Below are 26,877 nucleotides of genomic sequence, written 5' to 3'. Positions count from 1 at the left end.
TCTTGAATTCTCCTCTCCCATTCCCACCAAGCCATTCCAACCTATTACACCTAAAATCGCTCACTAAAAACATCAATGTATCAAATAGAATGCAAATGGGATAAAATTGATTAAATTAAGCACAAAAGAGCATGTTTTCACAATCAAGCATAAATTATGAGAAAAACTCAAAAGCATGATATTTAAAGGAATAAATGTAGGTTTACATGATGAAATCCACTCAATTCCAACAAAATATTACCATCAAATACGGATTCATCAATTCTCTCACACTTAAACAATAGCATGTCCTCATGATAATCTCACTCAAAGGAGACGAATGAAAGGGCAAACAACTTATTTAATGTTCTAACTACATGCATGCAGCTATCCTAGATATTGCCTATTCATATATACGCTAAGGTCTCTACCGACTTTGGCAAAAACAAACAATGGAATTCCACCCAATCCAAAGCAAGTCTTAGGGCTAAGGCAAGGAATCAATGCAATATGATCAATGTCCAAAAATTTGAATTGAAATTTTTAAAAAACTAACAAGTGACTTGCAAGAAGATACAATATAAAAGATGAGAACATAGAATTTAGCGATCGAACCCCTCACCGGATGTGTATTCTCTCTAATTGCTCAGTGTTTATGGCTTAATCATTCAATTCTTCTTTAATAATGTTTTTCTAGGATTTGCTAGTCATCTAACAATCAACTAATACCTAATGCATGAATACAAATATCATGAGGCCTTTGGAGGATTGTAATGAGGTTAGGGTTAAGATAGGATTAATATGGTTAAGTGGACTTAGTGAATTAGATCTTTGATTAGCTCAAGTGTCCCACCTTATCCTATATCAACCTATTTTACACATAAGAGAACAACCTAACCTCCTATTTATCTCCCTTCTCACCTTCACTCATGCATTTTCCTTCCAAGATACATACATATGCATTCTTTATTTAGCTCTTTATTTTATATGCTATTATGCACCAATATATATATATATATATATATATATATATATATATATATTGCAAAATAAAATTTCTTTGTTTTTGTCAACAAAAAGGAATGCATATGTTTTGAACAATGAATGCATGAGTGTTCACCAATTTTTTCAATTTTTTCTTAATGAAAACCTAATGTAAATTTATCACCAATGTTTCCCAACAAGTTTCTCCCACACTTGAGTAACACATACTACTCAACTCAAGCTAATCAAAGAAACAATTCAAGGATATTCATGATTTTTCAGTTAGAAAGAATGATGTGCTTCAAATTAGAATAAAAGAGAAATTAAAAGGCTCAAAAGTGGGTTACAAAGGTAAATATAAGGGTTGGCCATGTGGGTTAGTGAGTTCAATTTAAAAAACGGCCTCAATCATAATAAATGCATTCAAAACACTAAATATAGGACATAAAGATTGATACGTGCTTTAAATGTTCGAGATATGAAGAGTTCAATTATTATTTAGAAAATATTAGTTTACATTTTTAGAATATTTTAATTTAATTTGATGTATTTTGATGTTATTTATTTAGTTACTAAATTGGGCATTATGTTTATGGGTTTTAGGGATTTCTTTGTTTTAACCTAATAAGAGATTATATATACCTCCTTAGATATTATAGTCGTAATATAGAATGATTTAGAGGTTTGAAAACCCATTTTTGGTTTCGTGATGAAACCTTGGTGTGGACAATTGAGGTTGAGGAGTCCCTCTCTTGTTGCATCAGAAAATTGAGTATAAGGTTGAGGAGTGCCTTCGATTCAATTTCCAAACTATGGCGTTGACAAGTTAGGTTGAGGAGTCCCTTTCTTGTTGTGTCAAGAACTTAGGTAGAAAGTAGAGTGATTCTCTTTGTACTCAATTTTAATCTAACCGTTTTATTTCTATTTCAATTTCAATGTATCTTTTCTTTATTCAGTTTGAATTCATTTCTTTTTGTTTATCTTTTATTTGTTTATCATTTGGTATCAGAGCTCAGGTATTAGATTAATTCTTATTAATCTATATTTGTTATTCTTTTATCATAAAAAAGAGTCGAATTTGCATCTTTCTTTAAGTTCTTGTGTTTTTGTTTTTCGTTTGCGTTTCATTATTTTTTTGTCATTATTGTTTAAAAAAATAAAAAAACATACAGTGCAAAAAAAAGAAGAGAAAAAAAGAAAAATATACAAAAAAGAAAAAAATATCTTCTTTATAATTATTGTACTTTTCATATACTATTTTTTCACCTACAAGATTCGAGGATGAATCTTTTTTGAAAGGAAGAAGAATTATACGTGCTTCAAATGTTCGTGATATGAAGAGTTCAAGTGTTATTTAGACGATATTAGTTTACATTTTTAAGAGATGTTTTAATTTAATTTGATGTATTTTGATTTTGTTTATTTAATTACTAGATTGGGCCTTATGTTTATGGGCTTTAGGGTTTTATTTGTTTTAACCTAAAGAGGTTATAAATACCTCCTTAGATATTATAGTCGTAATATAGAATGATTTAGAGGTTTGAAAACCCCTTTTGGTTTCGTGATGAAACCATGGTGTGGACAATTGAGGTTGAGGAGTCCCTCTCTTGTTGCATCGGGAAATTGAGTAGAAGGTTGAGGAGTCCCTTCGATTCAATTTCCAAACTATGGCGTTGACAAGTTAGGTTGAGGAGTCTCTTTCTTGTTGCGTCAAGAAATTAGGTAGAGAGTAGAGTGATTCTCTTTGTACTCAATTTCATTCTAACCGTTTTATTTTTATTTCAATTTCAATGTATCTTTCTTTTATTCAGTTTGAATCATTATCTTTTTGTTTAACTTTTATTAAAAAAAGATACATTGAAATTACGGTTAGAATGAAATTGAGTACAAAGAGAATCACTCTACTTTCTACCTAATTTTTTTAACGGAACAAGAAAGGGACTCCTCAACCTAAGTTGTCAACGCCATAGTTTGGATATTGAATCAAAGGGACTTCTCAACCTTCTTCTCAATTTCCCAATGCAATAAGAGAGGGACTCCTCAACCTCAATTGTCTACACCATGGTTTCATCACAAAACCAAAAAGGGTTTTTCAAACCTCTAAATCATTCTATATTACGACTACAATAGCTAATGAGGTTTTTATAACCTCTTATTAAGTTAAACAAAGAAAACCCTAAAACCCATAAACATAAGGCCCAATTTAGTAATTAAATAAACAACATCAAAATACATCAAATTAAATTAAAATATTCTAAAAATGTAAACTAATATCTTCTAAATAATACTTGAACTCTTCGTATCTTGAACATTTGAAGCATGTATCAAAGATTCAAGCAAATCTAAGATCACAACCAAAAATGAGTATAGCACACAAGAACAAACTTTGTGGTTGAGAATGTACAACCACACAATTAAAGCTCAAATCTCACTTGGTACGTTGTTCTAGCTCTTTTCTATGTTCCATGAAAAAGAATACTTCAAGCAAGTTGAAAAACAAAATTTCAAACTAAATCAATGGAATGCCCCTAGAGCGATTTCATGAAAATTCCTTGTTTTTTTACCAAACTTATTTACTCTACCATGCAACATGTAAATGAAAATATTTACTACCATACAACTATAAGAAACTAAAATATATACAAGCAAACCAAGCAAAGTGCAATAAGAACAAAATTACAAAAGAACTAAAGAGTATTGCAAAGTGTCTAGGAAAAGAATTCTACTCACCAAAGTCGCAGATCCTCCCAACACTTAATCAATGCACGGTCCTCCGTGCATCCGCATAATCTGGGAGAAAGAGATCTAGGGGGCTCCACCTTCAGCTGGTAGGCGCTGGGTCTTGGGTTGTTCATTTTTACCATTGTCTTCCCAAACCGGCTCAAGAAAGGCTACTGGAATTGGGCCAGGATCTCATCCCTCTAGCCTTGCCGCCACCCAGTCAAAACGCTTGTGCTCAAGGCGCTCTATGTGCAGATATCATGCAAGTTATCTTGCATGATGTCATGAAGAGGCCGGAGAAAAATGTTGGTGCTGATGAAATCAATGGTCTTGATGATGTTGGCTCAGGTGCTTTCCTTTTGGAGGGTGTCTTCTTTGCGGACCCATCTAAATCTCCACATGGAATGAATTGGTTACCAATTGGGATCATGAACATGATGTCTGTAGGTCGCCTCTCTACCCCCGCTAGTATAGCAAATCTTATTACAAGCGATGGGAAGGGAATGTTGATTTTTATTCTTTGGATCACTTTTCACATCAATGCACAAATCAAGGGCAAGACAGCTATCTTCTTGCCTTCCAAAATAACCCAAAGCAATATAATGGTTTTAAGTCGGATATGGGTAGCATGGGTGCTGGGAAGTATGTAATCGGCCACTATTTGTTTCCAAATACGTGCCTCAACAGGCAAATCAGAATAAGCAATGCTAACAGGAACAACTTTTTCTCCTTTGCTATATTCCCAATATGCACCGAGACGGCCGATTTTCTTTAGAATTGGAGCCAAGGACATCCTCCCCTTAAACACATCCACTTTGATTCTTGAGTACACATCTTTAGTAGGCAGAATGTGGGGAATCTTCAGATGAGCTTCAAAAGCTTTGATGGAAGTGTCCAACATCTTTCCTCGGAGGAATACGGTCTCCTCTTCCCAACCTTGATAATTAGCATAAAACTCCCGCACCATAGACTCATTTATCTCAATGGGGTCTTGTTCAAGGAATCCTCAATAAAGTGAGGCAATTTTTTTTATGGATGAGTGCCGCATATTTGTTTGGAATCTTGAGCCTCCACTCCCAATGTATTAACCTCTTTTCAAGCTTGCCATATTGGAGGTTGGCTCTTCGATTGGCAAAGATGTCCGGTTCTTCGCTCCGACGATAGGAGGGACATGGAAGAGTATTCTCTGGATCTACCGGTAGTGGAACCGGATTTTTTCCTTTTCGGCACATCCTAAAAAGTAGAGATAAAAAATGGATTTCAAGATCACATAGTAACAACAAAGGTAGAACAATGAGGAAGCACAAACAATGTAAAGAAAAATTAAAATTCTTGATTGAGAAGCTTTGCAAATTAGTGTGGTTTAAGAGAAGACAATGTGTGCATTCCAAGTGTGCACGCGATTAGAACACACACATTGGCCAGTTAAAATAGTGATCATACTACTAAGCAATGAAAGCTCAACGCTTCTCAAACAAGTGCTTAAGTTCCAAGTCTAAAGAATTAAGGTACAAGCAAATCTGAAGCAAACACAAGATGCCTTAATTGAATTCTTTAAGAAAATGGGTATTGGGGTTGTGGACATGAAAGCTCATTATTAAGAAAATGCACAACAACAATAACCATTTAAGCAAAGTAAAAACATCATTTGTTCATCCGCGAGATGTAAGAATCACATAAACAATGTGGTTGAGTTAAAGCTAAAGATGTTTGGTGAAAACATCAACATATGAGCACTTGTAATGTGATTACTCTAAGTCAACATATGATGAACAATGGATAATTTAATTCAACTAAGGTCAATGCATTCATAAACAAGTTACCCATTAACAAAGAAACAAAGCCATGTAACACATGGGTGATTGAAACTTCAAATTCAAAAACTCATGAATTGCATTGATAATTTCAAGTTAATCATCATCAAACTTCATTTTTTACATTGCACAAAGCATGGAATATGCCAAACAAGAAGTAAGTTGAGTGCATATGATGGCCCTTTCATATGAATCAAGCAAAAATTTCACTTAGGTATTTCATCGAACATTTAATGTGAATTGTGCAAACTTATCACATTTAAGCTTAAATTCAATCAATAACAACCCAATAATTCAGAGATCAAATGCTTGCAATACACTGATAATTAAACAAGGCAACAAACTCAATCTAACACATTCAACTGAATTTAAAACAAGCTAAATAAAAGGATGAAGAATGCAAGATGAGAAGATGAAATAGTGGCACTTGTGATAGCCATTGCAAGGTCACGGCGGTCAGCTTCACTGAAGACACACCGGAGCTTCACAGAGGACGGAGAAACTCAACAGTGGAAGGGAAAGAAAAGAGAAAAGAAAAAGAGAGAGAGAGATAGAGAAAGAGAGAGAGAGATAGAGAGGGAGAGAGAGAGAGAGAGAGAGAGAGAGAGAGGTTGTAGTGGCTGACGATGGCAGCTCGCTGGCATCAGGGTCACCGGAGGACTGGGTGGAGCAGGGCACAGTAGCAAGGAAGGAGAAAAAAAAAGAAGGCTGCTGGCTCAACAGAGTTTTCTCCCTGATTAATGCCCAGATCGACGGTTGTGCGTACGCAAATAGGTCCGTGCCTATGCACAGGAAGCAAAAATATAGGGGGGTGCGGATGCACAAGGTGTGCTGATGAACGGATTTCTTGCATGGTCTAGAATTCACAGATAAGCCCTCGTTGAAAGTATCTAAACCAACAAGGAATTCTTTCATGTAAAAGTTTGGTTGTCACAAGTAACAAACCCCTAATAGAATTGATAACCGAAGTATTTAAACCTCGGGTCATCTCTCAAGGAATTGCAGGGAAGTGTTCTTGTTATTGATTATGAGTTGTATCTTTTTGGGGTTTTGGATTAAGAGAACAAAAAAAGTAAATGGCAATGAAATTCAATTGGTAAAAAGGTCTTGGCAAGGGTTAGTGGTTAAGGATCTCTATCCTTATTACTAACCACAATATGAGAATTGGCAAGGATCAATCCCATTAAGTTATCCTCTAACCTAGTGAAGGAAAGTTAAATGAGCTATATCAATCCAACTCTATAAGATCTAGCTATCCACCAAATCAATTAGTGATGGCTAGAGTCAATGGCTTCCAACCATCATTTACTTGGACATTAGCAACTCAAGAGTTTCCAAGTTACCATCCCAAGCCAAGAACATAAAATTCTAAGCTAACATCCTCTCAAGCATTTTATTGAACACTTGAAAGGCATAAAATGAAAACATAGGGAACTAGCAAGGGAAATAGATCTGACTACCAATTGCAAGTGTCAATAACACAAATGAAGAAGCAAACAATAAACATGAAATACCTCAAATTGCATTGAATAGAAAATCAAGTCTAACATGAGAATTCATAAACTAAAGTAATCAACAAGGGAAATCAAAAAACTAGAATGCTAAGACAAATAAAAGTAGAAGAGAAATCCTAAATCCTAACCTAGAGAGAGGAGAGAACCTCTCTCTCCAAAAAAACTACATCTAAAATCTAAAATTATGTGAATGAAAAGCATCTCCCATTCTGCTTCATTCCCAGCCTCTAATCTGTATTTTTCGGGCTTGAAACTGGGCCAGAAATAGTCCAGAAATTGCCGGGGCGGGTTGCTGAGATTTCGCAGATGTGCGCATCCGCGTACATGCCGCGTGCGCGTCGCCTAGCTGTACGGCAACTATGGAAAATATATATATCATTTCGAAGCCCCAGACATTGGCTTTCCAATGCAACTGGAACCACCTCATTTGGACCTCTGCAGCTCACGTTATGATAGATTGAATAGGAAGAGGTCAGGCTTGATAGCTTTACAATTCCTTCAATTTCCTATATTCCTTCCACTTTTGCATGCTTTCTTTCCATCCTCTAGGCTATTCTTGCCCTGTAAACCTTGAAAACACTTGACACACATGTACGGCATCAAATGGTAATGAGAGAAGATTAAAGCTAGCAAATTTAAGGCCAGCGAAGCATGTTTTCAATCATGGCACAAAATCTGGAAGGAAAATGTGAAACATGCGATTTCTATGAATAAGTGTGAGAATAATGGATATAATCCACTAAATTAAGCACAAGATAAACTGTAAAATAGCAGTTTATCAATCTCTCCATACTTAAATATTAGCATGTCCTCATGCTAAACTCAAGAGAACTAAAAGAGTGAAGGCAAAATAGTAGGATATATGAAATACAACCTATCTATATGAATGCAACCAAATGCAAAATGTTGTTACCTACTTGGTTATATGTGTTGAACATAGTTAATGGGTAGTTAGATTTTGCATTGTAATTACATGGATTGTCTTAGGTTAGTGAGAAGTTTAGGTTAATCAAGGATTTGAATTTCAGTCCACTTAACCAAATACATTCCCACCTTGACCCTAACCCCATTACAACCCTTGAAAAGACCTCTTGATATGTGTATTTGTGCATTAAATTTCTGTTGATTGTTAGATGAAGAGCAAGGCTTAGAAAGTAAGATTAGTAGAGAATTGAGAGAATCAAACCTTAAACACTAGAGTGATTAGAGTGTATACACTTCCAGTGAGGGTTCGACGCTCGATTCTTTGTTCCCGGCTTTCATGAGCTATCTTCTTCTTGCAAGTCTATTTGTACTTCATTTTTATGATTTAAATTAGTAAAATCCAGTTCATATTTGTTCTTGAAAGGTTTATTTACTTTTAACCAAGTAGGTAACAACATTTTGCATTTGGTTGCATTCATATAGATAGGTTGTATTTCATACATCCTACTATTTTGCCTTCACTCTTTTAATTCTCAAACCAAATGTTTTCAATCCCAATTTCCTCACACTTAATTCGTGAGCACTCTCACTAGTCTAAGCTAACCAAGGATTTAAATTATGGACATTATTGTTTTTCGCTTAGAGTTAGTGATGATCTAAAGTAAAGAACAAATGGGTAAAATAGGCTCAACTTTGGTTTGCAAGGGATAATGAAAAGGTTAAGGCCATATGGGTATGTAAGCTCAGTGAAATAAAGCCTCAATCATGTAAGTGTATGCATACATCAAATAATGGAAAGATAGAATTAAGCAAGACAAAGATCACAATTATAGAGAGAACAACACACACCAAGAATAAAATATTGGTTGATAAGATGCATCCAATCAAATAGGCTCAAAATCTCACTGGTTTAGTTTGTTCGAGTTCTAAACCATGTTCCAAAATAAAATCTCTGCAAACAAGTTTAACAAAAATTTAATTCAAATTAGTGAAATGCTATAAAACAGTATCTTGAAAAGGGAATAATTAATTCAACCAAGTAGTGGTAGAATATGCACAAAAATCTAACAAACATCCAGTCAATCATGCAAATGAAATAATGAACTAACAAAGGAAATTAAACATTGGTGTTGAGAAGAAGGTAACTAACCCACGGAAGTCATTATCAACCTTCCCACACTTAAAGATTGCACCGTCCTCGGTGCATGCAAAGATGTGCAAGTGGACGGGTGGCTCCAACTGATGCTTTTTCTCCAAAAAATGTGCGGCATACTTGTTTATTACTCCAGTTAGAAACTTTTTCTTTTCCCACGGGGGAGAAGAAAGGGACATGTAAATCAAATAGCTAGAACCGGGAGGAGAAAAGTCCAAGTGATAATCAATGCCAAGGTAAAAATAATGTCTTAAATACATGGTCGCGACTACATGCAAATAGGACATCAATTGAAGTCAATGAAGGCATATCAGAGCAACTAAATGCAAGAGGTTTAAAAGCATGCTAGCAAAGGCATGAGAAGCATAGATCAAGCATCAATAGCAAGAATGAATATCACATGTAACAAAATAATAATCACGTTTATGTTGACAATTAAGCTCAATATCTAAAGGATTTCATGGTGTTTGTGAAAAATAGGCATTAAAGTAGAAGAATAAAATAATTGAGAATTCGTAATGCCATAAGGGCTTGTTCTCAAACACTTGGTATGTATGTAAAACATGTGAAGTAAAGTAGTTGATAAAAGAATGTATGCAACCCAAAATTAATAATGTCAATTGTCAAATCACTCCGCAAGATATCAACAAGCAAATATGGAAGAAAGCAATGACCCAAATAAATTTCTAACAACAATCATAAGAATGCAAAAATAGATCATTAGTAAGAGAGAAAAAGAAAAAGAACCTTAAAGAAGAAGATGAAAATAGAGAGGTAAAGGAGAATGTGAGTGAGAAGGGTAGGAAGAAAGGAGGAAGAAGAAAGTAGAAAAGAGAGAAGAAGAAGAATGAGGAAGAAAGAAGAAAGAAGAAAGAAGGAAGAGTTAGGATTGAGAGAGAATTAGGATTTGAGGGGTGGGAAAGAATGAAAACTGGCGGCACTGGGATTTAGTGGTGCGGCACAACCGACGCGCACGCGTACTGCGTGCGTCCGCGTGGGTTGCGCGAAAGGAGAGAGACACGGAGGTGTCCAGTACGCGTACGCGTGATTGAGGCGGTGCCTCTAGCGCAAATCCAGTGCGAGGCTAGCACAACTTTTGGCCAAAACACTCAGTTACGCCGATTTCCAGGGGCACGCGTGCGCGCCATGCATGCTTCCACGTGGGTCACTAAAACTGCGAGGGACGCATACGCGTCAGGTACGCATACGCGTGGGTGAGTTTGTGCGTTGGGCATGCTTCCTACACAGCTCCCGCAAAACCCTCTGTAACTTGGGCATAAATTTGATTTCCCCAAGGACGCGTGCGTGTCATAGACGCGTAAGTGTAGAAGGATCTCTCTCTTTTTTTTTTTGATGCAGAAAGCATGTGATGATGCATAATGAATGAATAAATGAACACTGATAAAAATAAAATAAAACTAAGAATGAAAAGGAACGATCATACCATGGTGGGTTGTCTCCCACCTATTGTCCTTAAGTTGGACATTTGGTGAGCTCCTTGTCATGGTGGCTTGTGCTTGTACTGATCCCTGAATCCCTACCAGTGTTTGTACTTCCAGTAGCCTCCGGGGTCCCAAACTAGTCGCATAAAGCCCTCAAGCAAGTTAAAGAAAGTGACAAGGCCCCAAAAGTGTTGATTGTTGGAATGAATTCCGGGGTCCCAAACCTTGCTTTTGCACCCGTCTTCTTGTTGATCATTATTTCTCCAACCGGGTGGCAAGCAGTTGGAATTCTCACTGAAGCGTCTAAACAACTTTTTAGACCCATGCAATCGAGCTCTACACCAACCTTTGCATTTAAACTTTGAGCTTTCAACTATATTGAATCTTGCATGACAACTCCTACCACTAGTCATCTCCCTGTTACTCTTAAAGCCACAAAGAGCTTAGAGTTGACCATCCGTCTCAAGTAAACCATATTCAAGTGGGAAAGTAAAGGTTTGGGGTAAGGATTTTACCCACTTGAATGTTGTAATGGATTGTAAAGGCTTTGGAAGAGGTGTTTCCAATGGTCTTGCAAGCTCCACTCCCATGTGCTCTTCTTTGAATTCTTCCACCTCTTTGCAAGCTTCCTCAATTTTAACCTTTTCCTCTTGGTAGCTTTCTTCCAATTCATTCTCTTCTTCATTGCTTACCAAGGGGCATGAGAGGTTGTGCTTTTTCTTCTTTAATCTCCATCTCTTGATCAACCTCTTCAAAGTCTTTAACCATGATATACCTTGGAGGTTGTACACCTTCCTCAAATCAAATTCAAACTCCTTAGAAGGAGGCTCTATGACTCGAGGTTCCCATGGAGGTTCTGCATCTCTTAAGTCTTCAACCACTTCCTCTTCCTTGATAATTTTGGCTTCCTCCATTTGTTCCAATACAAAATCAGACTCCTCCTTGATGTCACTTAGTGTAGAGTTGTCTTCAATGATGGAACTTTCCTCTTGCTCAACCTTCACTAATTCGTTAACTGTTTCATCTTCAAGGGTCTCTTCTACATCTACCTTTTGGGCCTCCTCTTGCTTTTCTTGAAGTATGTTTGCATACAACCGATCTATTACGTCCCTAAGACGATCCCTTCTCTCTTGTTCTGGGTCAGTAGCATAATTGGGATCATGTTGCTCTTGGATTGATGGATATGGGTATTCTTGCACGGAGGGTGGTGGTGGGATGGAGAGATCATTATGTGATTGAAAATAGAGTGCACTAGAGCTTGAGGGTTGAATGTTGAGGGTATTTGATGATCCAATCTGGGAGACGATAGCTTCTGTAGCAGAGGTCAGATCGGTAAGTGTGTTTTCCATGGTCTTTTGTCTTTGGTGCATAACACTAAGAGTGTTGTTATCCAATGGAGGTTGGGGGTGGATAGGAGGGTTCATTTGTTGGGAGAAAGGGCTCATAATACGTAGGCAATTCATCTTGATAAGGGTGTAGAGTGGGTGTACGTTGAGGTGGTGGTTCTTGGGAGTAATTGTGTTGGAATGGGGGTAGTTCTAAGTATGGCTCATAAGGCTCTTGGTATGGTGGGTAAGGATTAGGGTCATATGATGGTGTTTGGTGGTGAGGGGCTTGTGAGGATGGTGGTTCAAAATTATGTTGAGGAGGGGATTCATAGGTATATTGTGGTGGGTGTTGATAGTCACGGAGAGGCCCACCATAACCATTGTCTTGGTATGCATCATAGAATGGTTGTTGATAGTCCATTGGAGGTGGTTGCTGCCAAGAGGGTTGATCAAATCCTTGTGACTCCTCCCATCTTTGATTGTCCCAACCTTGATGCATGTTCTCATTGTAATCTCCTCTTCCTGCAACATAATTATAACCAAACTCATAGCCAAAGGGGTGGCAGTTCATAGTAGCTAGAGAAAATAAAAAAAACTAGTAAAAATAAGCAACTAATTCCTAAACTAACAAAAAATAGCAAACAAGCAAAAAGCAAATATTTACATTAACCAATAATAAGGCACACGTTTGCAATTTCTCAGAAACGGCGCCATTTTGATGAAATGAATTTCTTGCGTGGTCTAGAATTCACAGATAAGCTCTCGTTGAAAGTATAGCTTCTAAATAAACAAGGAATCCTTTCATGCAAAAGTTTGGTTGTCACAAGTAATAAACCCCTAATAGAATTGATAACCGAAGTATTTAAACCTCGGGTCGTCTCTCAAGGAATTGCAGGGAAGTGTTCTTGTTATTGGTTATGAGTTGTATCTTTTTGGGGTTTTGGATTAAGAGAACAAGAAAAGTAAATGGAAATGAAATTCAATTAGTAAAAAGGTCTTGGCAAGGGTTAGTGGTCAAGGATCTCTATCCTAATTACTAACCACAATATGAGAATTGGCAAAGATCAATCCTATTAAGTTATCCTCTAACCTAGTGAAGGAAAGTTAAATGAGCTATATCAATCCAAGTACATAAGTCCTAGCTATCCACCAAATCAATTAGTGATGGCTAGAGTCAATGGCTTCCAACTATCAATTACTTGGACATTAGCAACTCAAGAGTTCCTAAGTTACCATCGAACACTTGGAAGGCATAAAATGAAAACATAGGAAACTAGCAAGGGAAATAGATCTGACTACCAATTGCATGTGTCAATAACACAAATGAAGAAGCAAGCAATAAACATGAAATACCTCAAATTACGTTGAATAAAAAATCAAGTCTAACATGAGAATTCATAAACTAAAGTAATCAACAAGGAAAATCAATAAACTAGAATGCTAAGACAAATAAAAGTAGAAGAGAAATCCTAAATCCTAACCTAGAGAGAGGAGAGAACCTCTCTCTCCAAAAAAATTACATCTCAAACCTAAAATTATGTGAATGAAAAGTATCTTCCATTCTGCTCCACTTCCACCCTCTAATCTTTGTTTTTCGGGCTTGAAATTGGGCTAAAAACAGCCCAGAAATTTCTGGGTCGCTGAAATTTTTCAGATGCGCACGTCCGCGTCCATGCCGCGTGCGCATCACCTAGCTGTACAGCCACTATGGTAAATTAAATATCATTTCGAAGCCCCGGATGTTAGCTTTCTAATGCAACTGAAACTTCCTCATTTGGACATCTGTAGCTCAAGTTATGATCTATTGAATAGGAAGAGGTCAGGCTTGACAACTTTACGATTCCTTCAATTTCCTGCATTCCTTCCACTTTTGCATGCTTCTTTTCCATCCTCTAGGTCATTCCTGTCCTGTAAACCCTGAAAACACTTGACACACATGTCACGACATTGAATGGTAATGAGAGAGGATTAAAGCTAGCAAATTTAAGGCCAGAGAAGCATGTTTTCAATCATGGCACAAAATCAGGAAGGAAAATGTGAAATATGCAATTTCTATGAATAAGTGTGAGAATAATGGATAAAATCCACTAAATTAAGCACAAGATAAACCGTAAAATAGTGGTTTATCATGTGCCTCCCAACAGAGGGTGTGCAAGCTTGCGTGCAGACGCACAAAGCTGTGCGCTTGCATTGACGACTGAATCTTATATATATATATATATATAACTTGAGGAAGGATCATGTGTGTGTGGTAACGCTTGTGGGCACATGCACAGGGGCAAAATTTGGCAAGGGTTCATATGCACAGGGGTGTGCCAGCGCTCCCAACAGAGAGAATGTAATTGAGTTGGTGTACGCGCAGGTGGATGCGTACACACAAAGCACAAAACACAAGGGGGTGCCCACGTACAAGTCATGCGAGCGCGCCCAACAGAGTGCGCAGACACTAGTGTGCGTACGCACAGATGGGTGCGTACGCACAAAGTGCGAATTTTAGTGATTGTGAAGGGTTTGCTCACGCACAATGCCCTGTTCTTTCAAAAATATTTTCTCAAATTTTAAGGTATTCAACCTTGGCTCATCCAAAATTTCAACCCCATTGATGAGCGGATAATTTATATGCTTTTTGGCATTGTTTTTAGTATGTTTTTAGTATGTTTTAGTTAGTTTTTTATTTTATTTTTATTAGTTTTTAGTTAAAATTCACTTTTCTGGACTTTACTATGAGTTTGTATGTTTTTCTGTGATTTCAGGTATTTTCTGGCTGAAATTGAGGGACTTGAGCAAAAATCTGATTCAGAGGCTGAAAAGGACTGCAGATGCTATTGGATTCTGACCTCCCTTCACTCGAAGTGGATTTTATGGAGCTACAGAAGACCAATTGGCGCTCTCTTAATTTTTTTAAAAAGTAGACATCCTGGGCTTTCCAGCAATGTATAATAGTCCATACTTTGCCCGAGATTGAATGGCCCAAACCGGCGTTCCAAATCAGCTTAAAACTGCCCGGCGTTAAACGCCGAAACTGGCACAAGAATGGGAGTTAAACGCCCAAACTGGCACAAAAGCTGGCGTTTAACTCCAAGAGAAGTCTCTACACGAAAATACTTCAATGCTCAGCCCAAGCACACACCAAGTGGGCCAGGAAGTGGATTTTTATGTGATTTACTCATCTTTGTAAACCCTAAGCTACTAGTTCTCTACAAATAGGACCTTTTACTATTGTATTATCATCTTTTTGATCACTTTAGATCTTAGGATCATCTTTGGACGTCTAGTTCTTAGATCATTGGGAGGCTGGCCATTCGGCCATGCCTGAACCTTATTCTTATGTATTTTCAACGTTGGAGTTTCTACACACCATAGATTAAGGTGTGGAGCTCTGCTGTACCTCGAGTATTAATGCAATTACTATTGTTCTTCTATTCAATTCAGCTTATTCTTGTTCTAAGATATCACTTGTTCCTCAACTTGATGAATGTGATGATCCGTGACACTCATCATCATTCTCACCTATGAACGTGTGCCTGACAACCACCTCCGCTCTACCTTAGATTGAGTGGATATCTCTTGGATCCCTTAATCAGAATTTTCGTGGTATAAGCTAGAATTGATTGCAGCATTCAAGAGAATCCGGAAGGTCTAAACCTTGTCTATGGTATTCTAAGTAGGATTCAAGGATTGAATGACTGTGACGAGCTTCAAACTCTTGAAGGCTGGGCGTTAGTAACAGACGCAAAAGAATCAATGGATTCTATTCCAACCTGATTGAGAACCGACAGATGATTAGCCGTGCTATGACAGAGCGCGTTGAACATTTTCACTGAGAGGACGGGATTGTAGCCACTGACAACGGTGATGCCCAACATACAGCTTGCCATGGAAAGGAGTAAGAAGGATTGGATGAAGACAGTAGGAAAGCAGAGAGACGGAAGGGACAAAGCATCTCTATACGCTTATCCGAAATTCTCACCAATAAATTACATAAGTATCTCTATCTTTATTTTATGTTTTATTCATCTTTTAATTATCAATCCTCCATAACCATTTGAATCCGCCTGACTGAGATTTACAAGATGACCATAGCTTGCTTCATACCAACAATCTCCGTGGGATCGACCCTTACTCGCGTAAGGTTTATTACTTGGACGACCCATTGCACTTGCTGGTTAGTTGTGCGAAGTTGTGAAATTATGTTTAGACCATGGTATTGAGCACCAAGTTTTTGGAGCCATTACCGGGGATTGTTTGAGTTGTGAAAAGTAGAGATCACAATTTTGTTCACCAAGTTTTTGGCGCCGTTGCCGGGGATTGTTCGAGTTTGGACAACTGACGGTTTATCTTGTTGCTTAGCTTTGGTATTTTTCTTCAGAGTTCTTAAGAATGAATTCTAGTGTTTCAAGGTGATGTTCTTATCATCACCAAAGCTGATTGATTCTCATTAATTTAGCTCTTGAATGTAATGTTCTGCTGAAGCTTAGCTAGCCATGTCTAATTTCTTTAGAATAAAGCTTTAGACTAACATTGCATGATTCCTGGAATTCTCATTAAGAATTTTGATATCCTTATTTTCTTTCAATTTTCGGAAAAATCCAAAAAAATTACAAAATCATAAAAACTAAAAATATTGTATGTTTCTTGTTGAGTCTAGTGTCTCATTTTAAGTTTGGTGTCAATTGCATGTTTCTATTCTTCTTGCATTCATTCATGTGTCTTCATTAATCTTCATGTTGTTCTTGATGATTTCCTTACTCTGATCTTTAAATTCTCTTGTCTTGAGTGTTTTGTTGTTTCTCATATGCATTCTCATTTTGTTAGTGGCAATAGTATACAAACTTCTAAGTTTGGTGTCTTGCATGCATTGTTTATTTGATTTTAGTTGCATTTTGATTATTCCTCATTATTAAAAATCCAAAAAAATTTTTTAATTTGTGTCTTTTTAAGTCATTAATACAGAGAATTGAAGATTCAGAACATACAGCAGAGGAATTATACAGAAAAAGCTGGGCGTTCTAAACGCCCAGTGAGGAAGAAAACTGGCGTTTAAACGCCAGCCAAGGTGCCTGGCTGGGCGTTTAATGCCCAAAAGGGTAGCATTTTGGGCATTAAACGCCAGAATGGATACCATTCTGGGCGTTTAACGCCAGGATGGCACAAGAGGGAAGATTCTATTTTTAACTCAATTTTTTTCAAGTTTTCAAAATTTTTCAAAATCAAATCTTTTTCAAATCATATCTTTTCAATCATATATTTTCAAAAACAATTTCTTTCCATTTTCAAAAATACTTGCTAACAATTAAGGATATGATTCAACGTTTCATTTATGTTGCCCTTTCTGTTGAGAAAGGTTTAATGTCTGAATCATATCTTTCTTGTTAGCCAAGTCATTAATTTTCAAAATCAAATCTTTTTAAATTGTTTTTCAAATCATATCTTCTCAATCATATCTTTTTAAAACTATATCTTTTCAATAATATCTTTTAATGACATCTTTTTCAAAATAAGTTTTCAATCATATCTTTTTGATTTCTAATTTCAAAATCTTTTTCAAAAACCACTTGATTTCTTTTCCACTCTTAGTTTTTGAAAATCAATTAGTTTTTTTTCAAAATGTTTTTAAAATCTTTTTAATTTATTTTCGAAAGTTTCTTCCCCTCTTCCCACATCCTTCTATTTATGGACTAACACTCCTCCTTAATGCACAATTCGAACTCCATCTTTCTTGATAAGTTCGAATTCTTCTACCTCTTCCTTCTAATTTTCTTTTCCTCTGACACCTCAAGGAATCTCTATACTGTGACATAGAGGATTCCATATTTTCTTGTTCTCTTCTCTTTCATATGAGCAGGAGCAAAGACAAAAGCATTCTTGTTGAGGTTGACCCTGAACCTGAAAGGACCTTGAAGCGAAAGCTAAGAGAAGCTAAGGCACAACTCTTTGTAGAGGACCTAACAGAAATCTTCAAAGAAGAAGAACCCATGGCAGCCGAAAACAACAATAATGCCAACAATGCAAGGAAGGTGCTGGGTGACTTTACTGCACCTACTCCCGACTTCTATGGGAGAAGCATCTCTATCCCTGCCATTGGAGCAAACAACTTTGAGCTTAAACCTCAATTAGTTTCTCTAATGCAACAGAATTGCAAGTTCCATGGACTTCCATTGGAAGATCCTCATCAGTTTTTAGCTGAATTCTTGCAAATCTGTGACACTGTCAAGACTAATGGGGTTGACCCTGAGGTCTACAGACTTATTATATTCCCTTTTGCTATAAGAGACAGAGCTAGGATATGGTTGGACTCACAACCTAAAGAAAGCCTAAATTCTTGGGAAAAGATAGTCAATGCCTTCTTGGCAAAGTTCTTTTTACCTCAAAAATTGAGTAAGCTTAGAGTGGAAGTCCAAACCTTCAGACAGAAGGAAGGTGAATCCCTCTATGAAGCTTGGGAAAGATACAAACAATTAATCAGAAAGTGTCCTTCTGACATGCTTTCGGAATGGAGCATCATAGGTATCTTCTATGATGGTCTGTCCGAACTATCCAAGATGTCATTGGATAGCTCTGCTGGAGGATCTCTTCATCTGAAGAAGATGCCTGCAGAAGCTCAAGAGCTGATTGAAATGGTTGCAAATAACCAATTCATGTACACTTCTGAAAGGAATCCTGTGAACAATGGGACGAATCAGAAGAAAGGAGTTCTTGAGATTGATACTCTGAATGCCATATTGGCTGAGAACAAAATACTGACTCAGCAAGTCAATATGATTTCTCAAAGTCTGTCAGGAATGCAAGCTGCACCAGGCAGTACTAAGGACGCTTCATCTGGAGAAGAGGCTTATAATCCTGAGAACCCTTCAATGGAAGAGGTGAATTACATGGGAGAACCCTATGGAAACACCTATAATCCTTCATGGAGAAATCATCCAAATCTCTCATGGAAGGATCAACAGAGACCTCAACAAGGTTTCAACAACAATAATGGTGGAAGAAACAGGTTTAGCAGTGGAAAGCCTTTTCCATCATCTTCTCAGCAACAGACAGAGAATTCTAAGCATAGCCACTGTGACTTAGCAACCATGGTCTCTGATCTAATCAAAACCACTCAAAGTTTCATGACTAAAACAAGGTCCTCCATTAGGAATTTGGAGGCACAAGTGGGACAGCTGAGCAAGAAAATTACGGAACTCCCTCCTAGTACTCTTCCAAGCAACACAGAAGAAAATCCAAAAGGAGAGTGCAAGGCCATCAACATGGCCGAATTTGGAGAGGAGGTAGAGGCAGTGAGCGCCACTGAGGAAGACCTCAATGGACGTCCACTGGCCTCCAATGAATTCCCTAATGAGGAACCATGGGAATCTGAGGTTCACATTGAGACCATAGAGATTCCATTAGATTTACTTCTGCCATTCATGAGCTCTGATGAGTATTCCTCCTCTGAAGAGGATGAATATGTCACTGAAGAGCAAGTTGCTAAATACCTTTGAGTAATCATGAAGCTAAATGACAAGTTATTTGGTAATGAGACTTGGGAGGATAAACCCCCTTTGCTCACCAAAGAACTGGATGACTTGTCTAGGCAGAGATTACCTCAAAAGAGACAGGACCCTGGAAAGTTCTCAATACCTTGTACCATAGGCTCCATGACCTTTAAGAAGGCTCTGTGTGACCTAGGGTCAAGCATAAACCTCATGCCTCTCTCTGTAATGGATAAGCTAGGGATCTTTGAGGTACAAACTGCAAGAATCTCACTAGAGATGGCTGACAATTCAAAGAAACAAGCTTATGGACTTGTAGAGGATGTTCTGGTAAAGGTTGAAGACCATTACATCCCTGCTGATTTCATAGTCCTAGAAACTGGGAAGTGCATGGATGAATCCATCATCCTTGGCAGACCCTTCCTAGCCACAGCAAAGGTTGTGATTGATGTTGACAGAGGTGAACTAATCATTCAAGTGAATGAAGAATCCTTTGTGTTTAAGGCTCAAGGATATCCTTCTGTAACAATGGAGAGGAAGCATGAAGAGCTTCTCTCAAAACAGAGTCAAACAGAGCCCCCACAGTCAAACTCTAAGTTTGGTGTTGGGAGGCCACAACCAACTTCTAAGTTTGGTGTTGAATCCCCACATTCAAACTCTAAGTTTGGTGTTGGGAGGTTCCAACATTGCTCTGAGTATCTGTGAGGCACTATGAGGGCCCACTGTCAAGCTATTGACATTAAAGAAGCGCTTGTTGGGAGGCAACCCAATGTTATATTTATCTATTTTCCTTTGTTATTTTATATTTTCTATAGGTTGATGATCATGGGAAGTCACAAAATCAATTGAAAAAGCAAAAACAGAATGAAAAACAAAAAGAAAAACAGCACACCCTGGAGGAAAACCTTGCTGGCATTTAAACGCCATTAAGGGCAGCAAATGGGCGTTTAACGCCCAGTCTGGCACCATTCTGGGCATTTAACGCCAGAAAGGGGCACCAGACAGGCGTTAAACACCAAGAAGGGGAAAGAAGCTGGTGTTAAACGCCAGAAATGGGCACCAGCCCGGCGTTTAACGCCCGAATTGGCAGAAGGGGCATTTTTGCTCGTCACTTGGTGCAGGGATGAATTTTCCTTGACATCTCAGGATCTGTGGACCCCACAGGATCCCCAACTACCACACCACCCTCTCTCTTCTTCACCCATTCACCAATCACCTCAACACCTCTTCCCCAAAAACCCCTCACCTATCAAATCCTACCATTCCATTCACCACTCACATCTATCCTTCATAAAACCCCACCTATCCTACCATTCAAATTTAAACCAATTTCCCTCCCAAACGCACCCATACATGACCGAACCCTACCCCTCTCCTTACTCCTATATAAACCCATCTTCACCACCTCATTTTCCCACAACCTAAACACTCCTTCCCCCCTTGGCCGAACCACAAAGCCATTTCCATCTCCTCTATTTCTTCTTCTTCTACTCTCTTATTTCTTCTTTTGCTCGAGGATGAGCAAACTTTTAAGTTTGGTGTGGTAAAAGCATTGCTTTTTTGTTTTTTCATAACCACTTATGGCATCCAAGGCCGGAGAAACCTCTAGAAAGAAGAAAGGGAAGGCAAAAGCTTCCACCTCCGAGTCATGGGAGATGGAGAGATTCATCTCAAGGGTGCATCAAGACCATTTCTATGAAGTTGTGGCCATGAAGAAGGTGATCCCCGAGGTCCCTTTCAAACTCAAAAAGAGTGAATATCCGGAGATCCGACATGAGATCCGAAGAAGAGGTTGGGAAGTTCTTACCAATCCCATTCAACAAGTCGGAATCTTAATGGTTCAAGAGTTCTATGCTAATGCATGGATCACCAAGAACCATGATCAAAGTGTGAACCCGAACCCAAAGAATTGGCTTACAATGGTTCGGGGGAAATACTTAGATTTTAGTCCAGAAAATGTAAGGTTGGCATTTAACTTGCCCATGATGCAAGGAGATGAACACCCTTACACTAGAAGGGTCAACTTTGATCAAAGGTTGGACCAAGTCCTCATAGATATCTGTGAAGAGGGCACTCAATGGAAGAGAGATTCAAGAGGGAAGCCGGTTCAACTGAGAAGGCATGACCTCAAGCCCGTGGCTAGGGGATGGTTGGAGTTTATCCAACGCTCAATAATTCCCACTAGCAACCGGTCCGAAGTTACTATAGATCGGGCCATCATGATTCATAGCATCATGATTGGAGAGGAAGTAGAAGTTCATGAGGTTATATCCCAAGAACTTTATAAGGTGGCGGACAAGTCCTCTACCTTGGCAAGGTTAGCCTTCCCTCATCTCATTTGTTACCTCTGTAATTCAGTTGGAATTAACATAGAGGGAGACATCCTCATTAATGAGGACAAGCCCATCACTAAGAAAAGGATGGAACAAACAAGAGATCCCACTTATCATGAAATCCCTGAGATGCCTCAAGGGATGCACTTTCCTCCACAAAACTATTGGGAGCAAATCAATACCTCCCTAGGAGAATTGAGTTCCAACATGGGACAACTAAGGGTGGAGCACCAAGAACATTCCATCCTCCTCCATGAAATTAGAGAAGATCAAAGAATCATGAGAGAGGAGCAACAAAGGCAAGGAAGAGACATTGAGGAGCTCAAGCACTCCATAAGATCTTCAAGAGGAAGAACAATCCGCCATCACTAAGGTGGACCCGTTCTTTAATCTCCTTGTTCTTTATTTTTCTGTTTTTTTTTTCGAAAATTATGCTTTATTTTTTATTTATGTTTGTGTCTTATGATCATTAGTGTCTTAGTGTCTATGCCTTAAAGTTATGAATGTCCTATGAATCCATCACCTTTCTCAAATGAAAAATGTTCTTAATTAAAAAAGAGAAGAATTGCATAAATTTTGAATTTTATAACAGATTAATTATTTTGATGTGGTGGCAATACTTTTGATTTCTGAATGTATGATTGAACAGTGTATATGTCTTTTGAATTTGTTGTTCATGAATGTTGGCTCTTGAAAGAATGATGAAAAAGGAGACATGTTACTGAGGATCTGAAAAATCATAAAAATGATTCTTGAAGCAAGAAAAATCAGTGAATACAAAAAAAAAAGGAGAAAGAAAAAGAAGGAGAAAAACGAAAAAAAAAAGAGAAAAAGAAAAAAATAAAGTTGTGATCCTAGGCAAAAAGAGTGTGCTTAAGAACCCTAGACACCTCTAATTGGGGACTCTAGCAAAGCTGAGTCACAATCTGAAAAGGTTCACCCAGTTATGTGTCTGTGGCATGTATGTATCCGGTGCTAATACTGGAAGACAGAGTGCTTTTGGCCACGGCCAAGACTCATAAAGTAGCTGTGTTCAAGAATCATCATACTTAATGGTGCACGAAATTGCAATCACACTTTTGCAACCCCGCACAACTAACCAGCAAGTGCACTGGGTCGTCCAAGTAATACCTTACGTGAGTAAGGGTCGATCCCGTGGAGATTGTCGGCTTGAAGCAAGCTATGGTTATCTTGTAAATCTTAGTCAGGATATCAGAAATTATCAGGATTGATTGTGAAAAGCAAAAGAACATGAAATAAGTACTTGTTATGCAGTAATGGAGAATAGGTTGAGGTTTTGGAGATGCTCCATCTTCTGAATATCTGCTTTCCTACTGTCTTCTTCATCAAACACGCAAGGCCCCTTCCATGGCAAGCTGTATGTAGGGTTTCACCGTTGTCAATGGCTACCTCCCATCCTCTCAGTGGAAATGTTCAACGCACCCTGTCACGGCACGGCTATCCATCTGTCGGTTCTCAATCAGGCCGGAATAGAATCCAATGATTCTTTTGCGTCTGTCACTAACGCCCCGCCCTCAGGAGTTTGAAGTTCATCACAGTCATTCAATCATTGAATCCTACTCAGAATACCACAGACAAGGTTTAGACCTTCCGGATTCTCTTGAATGCCGCCATCAATTCTAGCTTATTCCACGAAGATTCTGATTAAAGAATCCAAGAGATATCTACTCAATCTAAAGTAGAACGGAGGTGGTTGTCAGGCACGCGTTCATAGTTGAGAATATGATGAGTGTCACGAGTCATCACATTCATCCGGGTTAAGAGCAAGTGATATCTTAGAACGGAAGCAAGCATGATTGAATAAGAAACAGTAGTAATTGCATTAATCCATCAAGACACAGCAGAGCTCCTCACCCCCAACCATGGGGTTTAGAGACTCATGCTGTAAGAAGTACACAAAGAAATGTGTAAAGTGTCATGAGGTACAGATACCATGTCAAAAGATCCTATTAATAGTGAACTAGTAGCCTAAGGTTTACAGAGATGAGTAAATGACATAAAAATCCACTTCCGGGCCCACTTGGTGTGTGCTTGGGCTGAGCAATGAAGCATTTTCGTGTAGAGACTCTTCTTGGAGTTAAGCGCCAGCTTTTGTGCCAGTTTGGGCGTTTAACTCCCATTTTGGTGCCAGTTCCGGCGTTTAACGCTGGAAATTCTGAAGGTGACTTTGAACGCCGGTTTGGACCATCAAATCTTGGGCAAAGTATGGACTATTATATATTGCTGGAAAGCCCAGGATGTCTACTTTCCAACGCCGTTGAGAGCGCGCCAATTGGGCTTCTTTAGCTCCAGAAAATTCACTTTGAGTGCAGGGAGGTCAGAATCCAACAGCATCTGCAGTCCTTTTCAGCCTCTGAATCAGATTTTTGCTCAGATCCCTCAATTTCAGCCAGAAAATACCTGAAATCACAGAAAAACACACAAACCCATAGTAAAGTCCAGAAAAGTGAATTTTAACTAAAAACTAATTAAAATATACTAAAAACTAACTAAATCATACTAAAAACATACTAAAAACAATGCCAAAAAGCGTATAAATTATCCGCTCATCACAACACCAAACTTAAATTGTTGCTTGTCCCCAAGCAACTGAAAATCAAAATAGAATAAAAAGAAGAGAATATACTATAGACTCCAAAATATCAAAGAAACATAGTTCCAATTAGATGAGCGAGACCAGTAGCTTTTTGCTTCCGAACAGTTTTGGCATCTCACTTTATCCTTTGAAGTTCAGAATGATTAGCATCTTTAGGAACTCAGAACTCAGATAGTGTTATTGATTCTCCTAGTTAAGTATAATGATTCTTGAACATAGCTAGTGTATGAGTCTTAGCTGTGGCCCAAAGCACTCTGTCTTCCAGTATTACCACCGGATACATACATGCCACAGACACATAATTGGGTGAACCTTTTTAGATTGTGACTTAGCTTTGCTAGAGTCCCCAATTAGAGGTGTCCAGGGTTCTTAAGCACACTCTTTTTGCCTTGGTTCACAACTTTATTTCTTTCTTTTTCTTCTTTTTTTTTTTGTATTCACTGCTTTTTCTTGCTTCAAGAATCAATCTGATGATTTTTTTTAGATCCTCAATAACAGTTCTCTTTTTCCCTCATTCTTTCAAGAGCCAACAATTTTAACATTCTCAAAACAACAAATTCAAAAGACATATGCACTGTTCAAGCATTCATTCAGAAAACAAAAAGTATTGTCACCACATCAAACTAATTCAACTAGTTTCAAGGATAAATTCGAAATCCTGTACTTCTTGTTCTTTTGTGATTAAAGCATTTTTCATTTAAGAGAGGTGATGGATTCATAGGACATTCATATCTTTAAGGCATAAACTTTAAATTTTATTAATTATGAATTAAGAAAAAGACTCAAAAATAGAAAACAAACAAAATTTAAATAGGCTCCTAAGGATAGAGGTTTTCACAGAGTTAGGACTCAACAACCTTGATTTTGAGAAGTGGATGCTCCCTCAAATTGAGGGAGAACTTTTGGCGTTTCAGCTCTTGGAGTTCACGCCCCTGCTTCTCTTGTTCCTTCAGCAATTTGCAGAGCATGCAGTTCTGATTCTGCTGTTCTTCCTTAAGTTGCTCCATAGTCTCTTGCAACTTGGTGATAGATGCTTCTAGGCTGGCCCAGTAGCCAATTTCAGGAAATTCAGGAGGAACTCCTGCGCCCTCCTTTGATAGAGTTGTCTTGCATTGTCCTTCCATTGACTTCTTGGTGATTGGATGTTCAATGGGTATGAATTCATCTACTCCCATCTTTACCCCAGCCTCTTTACAGAGCAAGAAGATCAAGCTTGGGTAAGCCAGTTTGGCTTCAGTAGAATTCTTATTTGCAATTGTGTAGATCTCACAAGCAATCTCATGATGAACCTCCACTTCCTTTCCAAGCATAATGCAATGAATCATCACTGCCCTCTTGATAGTGACCTCAGAACGGTTGCTAGTGGGCAATATGGAACGCCCAATAAAGTCTAGCCAACCTCTTGCAATTGGTTTGAGGTCTCCCCTCTTGCGTTGGTTTGGGACACCCTTTGAATTGGTTATCCACTTAGTTCCAGGGAGGCATATGTCCTCTAGAACTTGATCCAACCCTTTATCTGCTCTCACCATTCTCCTATTAAAGGATTCAGGATCATCTTGCAGTTGAGGCAATTTGAAGATTTCTCTTATTTTGTCCAGATGGAAGTACATAACTTTCCCTCTGACCATGGTTCTGTAAGTATGGTAAGCGGTTCCAGTCATTCTCTGCTTATCTGTTAGCCACAGATTTGAGTAGAATTCCTGAACCATATTCCTTCTAACCTTTATCTCAAGATTGGTTAGAACTTTCCATCCTCTGTTTCGGATTTGCTCTTGGATCCCTGGATATTCATCTTCTTTCAGATCAAATTTAACTTCCGGGGATCACTGACCTCAGACCCATTATTTTGTGATAATAGTCTTCATGTTCTTTGGTTAAGAACTTCTCTTGATTCCAAAGATTCTTTGGATTGTTCTCTTTCTTTCCTCTTAAATTGGTTTGTTTTCCCTTAGGAGCCATGATCTTGATGAATCTTGACTCAGTGATCACGGAAAAGCACACCAAACTTAGAGGTTTGCTTGTCCTCAAGCAAAAGAAAGGAAGGAGGAGAGAGAGGAGAAGAGCAAATTCGAATGGTGTGGGGGAGTGGTGAGGCCAAACGTGTTTTTATAAGGGGGGGAAGGAGATTTCAAAAAAATTGAAAAAAGATTTGAGAAGATATGGGGAGAATTTGAGAGAAGGTGAGTTTTTGAATAAGATTTGGGATTGATTTGAGAGAGATTTGAAGAATGATTTTTGATTTTTGAAGATTTGAAAGTGAATGATGAAAGGTTGAGATGTGTTTATGTGGAAAAGTATGGGTAAGAAAAGGAAAGTTTGAAAAAAATTTGATTGGAAAACAAAATCTTGGTCCCCCACCTTTCTGGCGTTAAACGCCCAGAATGGCATCCATTCTGGCGTTTAACGCCCATTTGTTGCCCATTGTGGGCGTTTAACGCCCAGCCAGGTGCCCTGGTTGGCGTTAAACGCCAGAATTCCCTTTATCACTGGGCGTTTTGCTAAACGCCCAGGATGCTGCACACCTGGCGTTAAACGCCCAGAATGGTGCCCATTCTGGCGTTTAACACCCAAAATGCCCCTTACTGGCGTTTTTTCG

General features: G+C 38.3%; 1 non-coding gene across 1 annotated transcript; it reads right to left on the bottom strand.

Annotated features, from left to right (window-relative positions):
- Positions 1 to 18,239: 18,239 nt before the first annotated feature.
- Positions 18,240 to 18,347, bottom strand: LOC130937892 (small nucleolar RNA R71). Its single transcript, XR_009069085.1, has one exon. It is a non-coding gene; the product is annotated as a small nucleolar RNA R71 (small nucleolar RNA).
- Positions 18,348 to 26,877: the final 8,530 nt, after the last annotated feature.

This window comes from Arachis stenosperma, chromosome 6 (assembly GCF_014773155.1).
Source record: "Arachis stenosperma cultivar V10309 chromosome 6, arast.V10309.gnm1.PFL2, whole genome shotgun sequence".
In the NCBI taxonomy this organism is placed as follows: Eukaryota; Viridiplantae; Streptophyta; class Magnoliopsida; order Fabales; family Fabaceae; genus Arachis; species Arachis stenosperma.
The sequence above is the reverse complement of the archived record's forward strand: the minus strand, read 5'-3'. Positions and strand labels throughout refer to the sequence as shown.